Here is a 12,500-nt window from a genome sequence, read left to right as displayed (position 1 = left end):
AACAGAGCATGGAAAGTCCGCCAGATTTACCCTTAAATGCTCATAAATGACTTCCAGGCACTCTTCGGAAGGTCTTTTATTTCAAAAGAAGGTCCTTCCTTGAGGGAGCACTTCTTCGGCCACTTTGCAAGTGCAACCGCTGCCAGCAAAAGTTCTGAAAATCGAGTTCCCGAAAATCTCCGGGTACCCCGCCAACCCCCAGCCACCCGAATCGCAAGTGTCAATTCGGCGGGTTGCCTGCCGGTAGTCCTTCCGAAAATGAGGCGCCAAATCGCCGCAACGGCCATTTTTCATTTCGGCATCGGGACTTCCGACGGCAACTGATTAACTAGCCCGGGGACTAGAGCGGCAGCAAATGCAACGTGCCCTCTTGGCGGGAGCAACTTGACCGCCCCCGTGGGGAAAGGTCAACTCGGGGCCCGGGAAAGTCGCCGAGTCCGACCCCATACACTTCCATGAGTTGGGGGTTTTGGCCTTCCCGGCCCAAGGCTCGCCTTATTTCGGCCTGCACTTTCGGAAAAGGGTGCATTCCTTTTGGTTAATGATTTCACCAGCCCGGGTCTTAGCCTCTGCCCCGACGGCTAAGTCTTTTGGTTAATGATTTCCTGCGGCTGGGACTACCCTTTCCCCCGCCCTGCAGGCACCCGGGTCGGGAGGCCGTCGGGGGCACTTTCCGGGGCAAATCCGGACCCTTACGCAAGGGAGAGTGCGCCCCCCGCCTCGGCCGGGGGTCAGGCTGCCGCCTATTAAGCCCGACAGAAAACCCGAAAAATGGACGAAAATGGGAAAAAATCCCCATCCGAAAAAGGCTTAAAAGTCGGTTGGGCGGCAGCTAGGGTCGGTCTCTGCAGACCTGGAGGCTCGGGTGGACTCTTGGAATAAACGTCCAAGTCCCGACTTGCCACCTCCTACTACTGTGCAGATACCCCGCCAACCCCCAGCCACCCGAATGACAAGCGTCCGATCAGCGGGACGAATTTGACAACTCTGGCCGGACCTCTGGAACTCCATCCCGGGTAACCGGGGCAAATTTTTCCGCTTGATCGCCCTTCCACTGGTTAACCATTTGCCCTTTCGGACTTAGTCTCTGGACATTATTCGACTGATTTTCTGGTTAACCATTTGCCCTTTCGGACTTAGTCTCTGGGCATTATTTTCGACTTTTTGGTTAATGATTTCACACTTTTTACTTACTTTTGCGCTTTTTGGTTAATGATTACTCTGCTTACTGGTTAATTATTTGCCCTTTCGGACTTAGTCTCTGGACATTATTTTCGAGTTTTTGGTTAATGATTTCACACTTTTAACATATTTTTGCGCTTTTTGGTTAATGATTACTCTGCTTACTGGTTAACCATTTGCCCTTTCGGACTTAGTCTCTGGACATTATTTTCGAGTTTTTGGTTAATGATTTCACACTTTTAACATATTTTTGCGCTTTTTGGTTAATGATTACTCTGCTTACTGGTTAACCATTTGCCCTTTCGGACTTAGTCTCTGGACATTATTTTCGAGTTTTTGGTTAATGATTTCACACTTATAACATATTTTTGCGCTTTTTGGTTAATGATTACTCTGCTTACTGGTTAACCATTTGCCCTTTCGGACTTAGTCTCTGCACATTATTTTCGAGTTTTTGGTTAATGATTTCACACTTTTAACATATTTTTGCGCTTTTTGGTTAATGATTTCATACTTTTTACTTACTTTTGCGATTTTTGGTTAATGATTACTCTGCTTACTGGTTAACCATTTGCCCTTTCGGACTTAGTCTCTGGAGATTATTTTCGAGTTTTTGGTTAATGATTTCACACTTTTTACTTACTTTTGCGATTTTTGGTTAATGATTACTCTGCTTACTGGTTAACCATTTGCCCTTTCGGACTTAGTCTCTGGACATTATTTTCGAGTTTTTGGTTAATGATTTCACACTTTTAACATATTTTTGCGCTTTTTGGTTAATGATTACTCTGCTTACTGGTTAACCATTTGCCCTTTCGGACTTAGTCTCTGCACATTATTTTCGAGTTTTTGGTTAATGATTTCACACTTTTAACATATTTTTGCGCTTTTTGGTTAATGATTACTCTGCTTACTGGTTAACCATTTGCCCTTTCGGACTTAGTCTCTGGAGATTATTTTCGACTTTTTGGTTAATGATTTCACACTTTTAACTTAATTTTGTGCTTTTTGGTTAATGATTTCATACTTTTTACTTACTTTTGCCCTTTTTGGTTAATGATTACTCTGCTTACTGGTTAACCATTTGCCCTTTCGGACTTAGTCTCTGCACATTATTTTCGAGTTTTTGGTTAATGATTTCACACTTTTAACATATTTTTGCGCTTTTTGGTTAATGATTACTCTGCTTACTGGTTAACCATTTGCCCTTTCGCACTTAGTCTCTGGAGATTATTTTCGACTTTTTGGTTAATGATTTCACACTTTTTACTTACTTTTGCGATTTTTGGTTAATGATTTCACACTTTTTACTTACTTTTGCGATTTTTGGTTAATGATTACTCTGCTTACTGGTTAACCATTTGCCCTTTCGCACTTAGTCTCTGGAGATTATTTTCGAGTTTTTGGTTAATGATTTCACACTTTTTACTTACTTTTGCGATTTTTGGTTAATGATTACTCTGCTTACTGGTTAACCATTTGCCCTTTCGGACTTGGTCTCTGGACATTATTTTCGAGTTTTTGGTTAATGATTTCACACTTTTTACTTACTTTTGCGATTTTTGGTTAATGATTACTCTGCTTACTGGTTAACCATTTGCCCTTTCGGACTTAGTCTCTGGACATTATTTTCGAGTTTTTGGTTAATGATTTCACACTTTTAACATATTTTTGCGCTTTTTGGTTAATGATTACTCTGCTTACTGGTTAATTATTTGCCCTTTCGGACTTAGTCTCTGCACATTATTTTCGAGTTTTTGGTTAATGATTTCACACTTTTAACATATTTTTGCGCTTTTTGGTTACTGATTTCATACTTTTTACTTACTTTTGCGCCTTTTGGTTAATGATTACTCTGCTTACTGGTTAACCATTTGCCCTTTCGGACTTAGTCTCTGGACATTATTTTCGAGTTTTTGGTTAATGATTTCACACTTTTTACTTACTTTTGCGATTTTTGGTTAATGATTACTCTGCTTACTGGTTAACCATTTGCCCTTTCGGACTTAGTCTCTGGACATTATTTTCGGGTTTTTGGTTAATGATTTCACACTTTTTACTTACTTTTGCGATTTTTGGTTAATGATTACTCTGCTTACTGGTTAACCATTTGCCCTTTCGGACTTAGTCTCTGGACATTGTTTTCGACATTTTGGTTAATGATTTCACACTTTTAACTTAATTTTGTGCTTTTTGGTTAATGATTTCATACTTTTTACTTACTTTTGCGATTTTTGGTTAATGATTTCATACTTTTTACTTACTTTTGCGATTTTTGGTTAATGATTTCATACTTTTTACTTACTTTTGCCCTTTTTGGTTAATGATTTCATACTTTTTACTTACTTTTGCGATTTTTGGTTCATGATTACTCTGCTTACTGGTTAACCATTTGCCCTTTCGGACTTGGTCTCTGGACATTATTTTCGACTTTTTGGTTAATGATTTCACACTTTTAACTTAATTTTGTGCTTTTTGGTTAATGATTTCATACTTTTTACTTACTTTTGCCCTTTTTGGTTAATGATTACTCTGCTTACTGGTTAACCATTTGCCCTTTCGGACTTAGTCTCTGCACATTATTTTCGAGTTTTTGGTTAATGATTTCACACTTTTAACATATTTTTGCGATTTTTGGTTAATGATTACTCTGCTTACTGGTTAACCATTTGCCCTTTCGGACTTAGTCTCTGGAGATTATTTTCGACTTTTTGGTTAATGATTTCACACTTTTAACATATTTTTGCGCTTTTTGGTTACTGATTTCATACTTTTTACTTACTTTTGCGCCTTTTGGTTAATGATTACTCTGCTTACTGGTTAACCATTTGCCCTTTCGGACTTAGTCTCTGGAGATTATTTTCGAGTTTTTGGTTAATGATTTCACACTTTTTACTTACTTTTGCGATTTTTGGTTAATGATTACTCTGCTTACTGGTTAACCATTTGCCCTTTTGGACTTAGTCTCTGGAGATTATTTTCGACTTTTTGGTTAATGATTTCACACTTTTTACTTACTTTTGCGATTTTTGGTTAATGATTTCACACTTTTTACTTACTTTTGCGATTTTTGGTTAATGATTACTCTGCTTACTGGTTAACCATTTGCCCTTTCGGACTTAGTCTCTGGAGATTATTTTCGAGTTTTTGGTTAATGATTTCACACTTTTTACTTACTTTTGCGATTTTTGGTTAATGATTTCACACTTTTTACTTACTTTTGCGATTTTTGGTTAATGATTACTCTGCTTACTGGTTAACCATTTGCCCTTTCGGACTTGGTCTCTGGACATTATTTTCGAGTTTTTGGTTAATGATTTCACACTTTTTACTTACTTTTGCGATTTTTGGTTAATGATTACTCTGCTTACTGGTTAACCATTTGCCCTTTCGGACTTAGTCTCTGGAGATTATTTTCGAGTTTTTGGTTAATGATTTCACACTTTTTACTTACTTTTGCGATTTTTGGTTAATGATTACTCTGCTTACTGGTTAACCATTTGCCCTTTCGGACTTGGTCTCTGGACATTATTTTCGAGTTTTTGGTTAATGATTTCACACTTTTTACTTACTTTTGCGATTTTTGGTTAATGATTACTCTGCTTACTGGTTAACCATTTGCCCTTTCGGACTTAGTCTCTGGACATTATTTTCGAGTTTTTGGTTAATGATTTCACACTTTTAACATATTTTTGCGCTTTTTGGTTAATGATTACTCTGCTTACTGGTTAATTATTTGCCCTTTCGGACTTAGTCTCTGCACATTATTTTCGAGTTTTTGGTTAATGATTTCACACTTTTAACATATTTTTGCGCTTTTTGGTTACTGATTTCATACTTTTTACTTACTTTTGCGCCTTTTGGTTAATGATTACTCTGCTTACTGGTTAACCATTTGCCCTTTCGGACTTAGTCTCTGGACATTATTTTCGAGTTTTTGGTTAATGATTTCACACTTTTTACTTACTTTTGCGATTTTTGGTTAATGATTACTCTGCTTACTGGTTAACCATTTGCCCTTTCGGACTTAGTCTCTGGACATTATTTTCGGGTTTTTGGTTAATGATTTCACACTTTTTACTTACTTTTGCGATTTTTGGTTAATGATTACTCTGCTTACTGGTTAACCATTTGCCCTTTCGGACTTAGTCTCTGGACATTGTTTTCGACATTTTGGTTAATGATTTCACACTTTTAACTTAATTTTGTGCTTTTTGGTTAATGATTTCATACTTTTTACTTACTTTTGCGATTTTTGGTTAATGATTTCATACTTTTTACTTACTTTTGCGATTTTTGGTTAATGATTTCATACTTTTTACTTACTTTTGCCCTTTTTGGTTAATGATTTCATACTTTTTACTTACTTTTGCGATTTTTGGTTCATGATTACTCTGCTTACTGGTTAACCATTTGCCCTTTCGGACTTGGTCTCTGGACATTATTTTCGACTTTTTGGTTAATGATTTCACACTTTTAACTTAATTTTGTGCTTTTTGGTTAATGATTTCATACTTTTTACTTACTTTTGCCCTTTTTGGTTAATGATTACTCTGCTTACTGGTTAACCATTTGCCCTTTCGGACTTAGTCTCTGCACATTATTTTCGAGTTTTTGGTTAATGATTTCACACTTTTAACATATTTTTGCGATTTTTGGTTAATGATTACTCTGCTTACTGGTTAACCATTTGCCCTTTCGGACTTAGTCTCTGGAGATTATTTTCGACTTTTTGGTTAATGATTTCACACTTTTAACATATTTTTGCGCTTTTTGGTTACTGATTTCATACTTTTTACTTACTTTTGCGCCTTTTGGTTAATGATTACTCTGCTTACTGGTTAACCATTTGCCCTTTCGGACTTAGTCTCTGGAGATTATTTTCGAGTTTTTGGTTAATGATTTCACACTTTTTACTTACTTTTGCGATTTTTGGTTAATGATTACTCTGCTTACTGGTTAACCATTTGCCCTTTTGGACTTAGTCTCTGGAGATTATTTTCGACTTTTTGGTTAATGATTTCACACTTTTTACTTACTTTTGCGATTTTTGGTTAATGATTTCACACTTTTTACTTACTTTTGCGATTTTTGGTTAATGATTACTCTGCTTACTGGTTAACCATTTGCCCTTTCGGACTTAGTCTCTGGAGATTATTTTCGAGTTTTTGGTTAATGATTTCACACTTTTTACTTACTTTTGCGATTTTTGGTTAATGATTTCACACTTTTTACTTACTTTTGCGATTTTTGGTTAATGATTACTCTGCTTACTGGTTAACCATTTGCCCTTTCGGACTTGGTCTCTGGACATTATTTTCGAGTTTTTGGTTAATGATTTCACACTTTTTACTTACTTTTGCGATTTTTGGTTAATGATTACTCTGCTTACTGGTTAACCATTTGCCCTTTCGGACTTAGTCTCTGGAGATTATTTTCGAGTTTTTGGTTAATGATTTCACACTTTTTACTTACTTTTGCGATTTTTGGTTAATGATTACTCTGCTTACTGGTTAACCATTTGCCCTTTCGGACTTGGTCTCTGGACATTATTTTCGAGTTTTTGGTTAATGATTTCACACTTTTTACTTACTTTTGCGATTTTTGGTTAATGATTACTCTGCTTACTGGTTAACCATTTGCCCTTTCGGACTTAGTCTCTGGACATTATTTTCGAGTTTTTGGTTAATGATTTCACACTTTTAACATATTTTTGCGCTTTTTGGTTAATGATTACTCTGCTTACTGGTTAACCATTTGCCCTTTCGGACTTAGTCTCTGCACATTATTTTCGAGTTTTTGGTTAATGATTTCACACTTTTAACATATTTTTGCGCTTTTTGGTTAATGATTACTCTGCTTACTGGTTAACCATTTGCCCTTTCGGACTTAGTCTCTGGAGATTATTTTCGACTTTTTGGTTAATGATTTCACACTTTTAACTTAATTTTGTGCTTTTTGGTTAATGATTTCATACTTTTTACTTACTTTTGCCCTTTTTGGTTAATGATTACTCTGCTTACTGGTTAACCATTTGCCCTTTCGGACTTAGTCTCTGCACATTATTTTCGAGTTTTTGGTTAATGATTTCACACTTTTAACATATTTTTGCGCTTTTTGGTTAATGATTACTCTGCTTACTGGTTAACCATTTGCCCTTTCGCACTTAGTCTCTGGAGATTATTTTCGACTTTTTGGTTAATGATTTCACACTTTTTACTTACTTTTGCGATTTTTGGTTAATGATTTCACACTTTTTACTTACTTTTGCGATTTTTGGTTAATGATTACTCTGCTTACTGGTTAACCATTTGCCCTTTCGCACTTAGTCTCTGGAGATTATTTTCGAGTTTTTGGTTAATGATTTCACACTTTTTACTTACTTTTGCGATTTTTGGTTAATGATTACTCTGCTTACTGGTTAACCATTTGCCCTTTCGGACTTGGTCTCTGGACATTATTTTCGAGTTTTTGGTTAATGATTTCACACTTTTTACTTACTTTTGCGATTTTTGGTTAATGATTACTCTGCTTACTGGTTAACCATTTGCCCTTTCGGACTTAGTCTCTGGAGATTATTTTCGAGTTTTTGGTTAATGATTTCACACTTTTTACTTACTTTTGCGATTTTTGGTTAATGATTACTCTGCTTACTGGTTAACCATTTGCCCTTTCGGACTTGGTCTCTGGACATTATTTTCGAGTTTTTGGTTAATGATTTCACACTTTTTACTTACTTTTGCGATTTTTGGTTAATGATTACTCTGCTTACTGGTTAACCATTTGCCCTTTCGGACTTAGTCTCTGGACATTATTTTCGAGTTTTTGGTTAATGATTTCACACTTTTAACATATTTTTGCGCTTTTTGGTTAATGATTACTCTGCTTACTGGTTAATTATTTGCCCTTTCGGACTTAGTCTCTGCACATTATTTTCGAGTTTTTGGTTAATGATTTCACACTTTTAACATATTTTTGCGCTTTTTGGTTACTGATTTCATACTTTTTACTTACTTTTGCGCCTTTTGGTTAATGATTACTCTGCTTACTGGTTAACCATTTGCCCTTTCGGACTTAGTCTCTGGACATTATTTTCGAGTTTTTGGTTAATGATTTCACACTTTTTACTTACTTTTGCGATTTTTGGTTAATGATTACTCTGCTTACTGGTTAACCATTTGCCCTTTCGGACTTAGTCTCTGGACATTATTTTCGGGTTTTTGGTTAATGATTTCACACTTTTTACTTACTTTTGCGATTTTTGGTTAATGATTACTCTGCTTACTGGTTAACCATTTGCCCTTTCGGACTTAGTCTCTGGACATTGTTTTCGACATTTTGGTTAATGATTTCACACTTTTAACTTAATTTTGTGCTTTTTGGTTAATGATTTCATACTTTTTACTTACTTTTGCGATTTTTGGTTAATGATTTCATACTTTTTACTTACTTTTGCGATTTTTGGTTAATGATTTCATACTTTTTACTTACTTTTGCCCTTTTTGGTTAATGATTTCATACTTTTTACTTACTTTTGCGATTTTTGGTTCATGATTACTCTGCTTACTGGTTAACCATTTGCCCTTTCGGACTTGGTCTCTGGACATTATTTTCGACTTTTTGGTTAATGATTTCACACTTTTAACTTAATTTTGTGCTTTTTGGTTAATGATTTCATACTTTTTACTTACTTTTGCCCTTTTTGGTTAATGATTACTCTGCTTACTGGTTAACCATTTGCCCTTTCGGACTTAGTCTCTGCACATTATTTTCGAGTTTTTGGTTAATGATTTCACACTTTTAACATATTTTTGCGATTTTTGGTTAATGATTACTCTGCTTACTGGTTAACCATTTGCCCTTTCGGACTTAGTCTCTGGAGATTATTTTCGACTTTTTGGTTAATGATTTCACACTTTTAACATATTTTTGCGCTTTTTGGTTACTGATTTCATACTTTTTACTTACTTTTGCGCCTTTTGGTTAATGATTACTCTGCTTACTGGTTAACCATTTGCCCTTTCGGACTTAGTCTCTGGAGATTATTTTCGAGTTTTTGGTTAATGATTTCACACTTTTTACTTACTTTTGCGATTTTTGGTTAATGATTACTCTGCTTACTGGTTAACCATTTGCCCTTTTGGACTTAGTCTCTGGAGATTATTTTCGACTTTTTGGTTAATGATTTCACACTTTTTACTTACTTTTGCGATTTTTGGTTAATGATTTCACACTTTTTACTTACTTTTGCGATTTTTGGTTAATGATTACTCTGCTTACTGGTTAACCATTTGCCCTTTCGGACTTAGTCTCTGGAGATTATTTTCGAGTTTTTGGTTAATGATTTCACACTTTTTACTTACTTTTGCGATTTTTGGTTAATGATTTCACACTTTTTACTTACTTTTGCGATTTTTGGTTAATGATTACTCTGCTTACTGGTTAACCATTTGCCCTTTCGGACTTGGTCTCTGGACATTATTTTCGAGTTTTTGGTTAATGATTTCACACTTTTTACTTACTTTTGCGATTTTTGGTTAATGATTACTCTGCTTACTGGTTAACCATTTGCCCTTTCGGACTTAGTCTCTGGAGATTATTTTCGAGTTTTTGGTTAATGATTTCACACTTTTTACTTACTTTTGCGATTTTTGGTTAATGATTACTCTGCTTACTGGTTAACCATTTGCCCTTTCGGACTTAGTCTCTGCACATTATTTTCGAGTTTTTGGTTAATGATTTCACACTTTTAACATATTTTTGCGCTTTTTGGTTAATGATTACTCTGCTTACTGGTTAACCATTTGCCCTTTTGGACTTAGTCTCTGGACATTATTTTCGAGTTTTTGGTTAATGATTTCACACTTTTTACTTACTTTTGCGATTTTTGGTTAATGATTTCACACTTTTTACTTACTTTTGCGATTTTTGGTTAATGATTACTCTGCTTACTGGTTAACCATTTGCCCTTTCGGACTTAGTCTCTGGAGATTATTTTCGAGTTTTTGGTTAATGATTTCACACTTTTTACTTACTTTTGCGATTTTTGGTTAATGATTTCACACTTTTTACTTACTTTTGCGATTTTTGGTTAATGATGACTCTGCTTACTGGTTAACCATTTGCCCTTTCGGACTTAGTCTCTGCACATTATTTTCGAGTTTTTGGTTAATGATTTCACACTTTTTACTTACTTTTGCGATTTTTGGTTAATGATTTCATACTTTTTACTTACTTTTGCGATTTTTGGTTAATGATTACTCTGCTTACTGGTTAACCATTTGCCCTTTCGGACTTGGTCTCTGGACATTATTTTCGAGTTTTTGGTTAATGATTTCACACTTTTAACATAATTTTGCGCTTTTTGGTTAATGATTACTCTGCTTGCTTGTTACTGATTTCCCCTTTCGGACTTGATCTCTGGCCGTTCTTTTCGACCTTTTTGGATAAGGTTTCCACACTCTGAAATTATTTTGGGCTCACTGATTAGGCGAGATCAAGGGGGCATGCCTGGGCACTTTGGGCTCAGTTTGGGAAGGCGGCGTCCGTGTGCTCCTCCGCCCTTCCCGCACTTGCGGCTAGGTTTGCCAAACTGCGCTGACCCGCAGCCCTGCCTTTTTGCCCACGGCACGGAACGACTCAAGTCTGGCTCCGTTCCAGGCCGTTGCCTCCGGCTGCCCGCCGTCCGGCCGGCCTGGGACGTACCCCGGCTGACGGCGCCGGAGGCCCTCTAGCAGCCACCGGTGCCGCGGGCCAATGGGTCCGGGCGTTCCGGAGCTATCGGTGGGGAAGTGCTCTCCCCTTTTCCTGACGCCGTTCGCCCGAGCAGAGGTGCAGCCTGACGGGACTGCTGTCGCCTTCCGCGGCGCACCGGCCCCTTTCACCTGCCGTCGACCGCGCGGAGCTCGGACCTCCCTCCCCGAAGTTATGGCCCCGGCGCCGGAGGGTGCCCGGGGCCGGGCATTCAGCGGGGTGAGTCTTCACCTTCCCGGTCAGCCTGCGGGGTCGGTGCGCCGGCACTCGACGCCGGAGGGTCCCCTCTTTCCGTAGAGCCCCGCCCGGTGCCGATCGGCCGGCGGATTGCGGAGCGAACCGCGCCTGACCGACGGGCCTCGGAAACCCGTTGCAGTCGACGGGGGGGAACCGGACAGCGGGACGAGGTGCCGATTCCACCCGCAGATTCGATCCCGAAATCCCGCGGGATTCGGCGGTCCGACCCGACAGATTCAAACGTCGCCCGGGCGGCCCCCAGCGGTCGGGCCGGCCTGGTTCCGCCACCGCCCGATGCCCCTCGCCCCCGGCTACCGCCGGCCGCGCAGACCGAGCGAATGCGGCCGGACGTCCGGCGGCAATCGGCCGGAAAGCGGTATGGCCATTTCCTACTGTCCCTCGGACGGGCAGAGGGGCGGCGCCGGGGCACTCGCGGACCAGGCCGCGCCCCTCCGAGCCCTACCGCCTGCCGTCGACCGCGCGGGGATCGGACCTCCCTCCCCGAAGTTATGGCCCCGGAGCCGGAGGGTAGCCGGGGCCGGGCATTCAGCGGGGTGAGTCTTCACCTTCCCGGTCAGCCTGCGGGGTCGGTGCGCCGGCACTCGACGCGGGAGGGTCCCCTCTTTCCGTAGAGCCCCGCCCGGTGCCGATCGGCCGGCGGATTGCGGAGCGAACCGCGCCTGACCGACGGGCCTCGGAAACCCGTTGCAGTCGACCGGGGGGAACCGGACAGCGGGACGAGGTGCCGATTCCACCCGCAGATTCGATCCCGAAATCCCGCGGGATTCGGCGGTCCGACCCGACAGATTCAAACGTCGCCCGGGCGGCCCCCAGCGGTCGGGCCGGCCTGGTTCCGCCACCGCCCGATGCCCCTCGCCCCCGGCTACCGCCGGCCGCGCAGACCGAGCGAATGCGGCCGGACGTCCGGCGGCAATCGGCCGGAAAGCGGTATGGCCATTTCCTACTGTCCCTCGGACGGGCAGAGGGGCGGCGCCGGGGCACTCGCGGACCAGGCCGCGCCCCTCCGAGCCCTACCGCCTGCCGTCGACCGCGCGGGGATCGGACCTCCCTCCCCGAAGTTATGGAGGTAGGACCGGGAGGCTGCCCAGGGTCGGGACTTCAACCGGCTGCCGCCACCCTTTCCCGCCTGTCCCACGGGCTCGGAGATCCAGGCCCTGCAAAGACCCTCCGGTCGCCACCCGACAGGTGCTTTACCGGAGAAATCGTAAACCGGCGTCAGGGCCGGACCTGTCCCGCAGAGGGCAGCCTGCGCCCTTATGCTTTCCCTTTTGCTTTGGCCCCGCAGTAGCAAATGGTTCACCGATAAG

This window comes from Heterodontus francisci, unplaced genomic scaffold (genome assembly GCF_036365525.1).
Source record: "Heterodontus francisci isolate sHetFra1 unplaced genomic scaffold, sHetFra1.hap1 HAP1_SCAFFOLD_834, whole genome shotgun sequence".
NCBI lineage: Eukaryota > Metazoa > Chordata > Chondrichthyes > Heterodontiformes > Heterodontidae > Heterodontus > Heterodontus francisci.
This window is presented reverse-complemented; position numbering follows the sequence as displayed.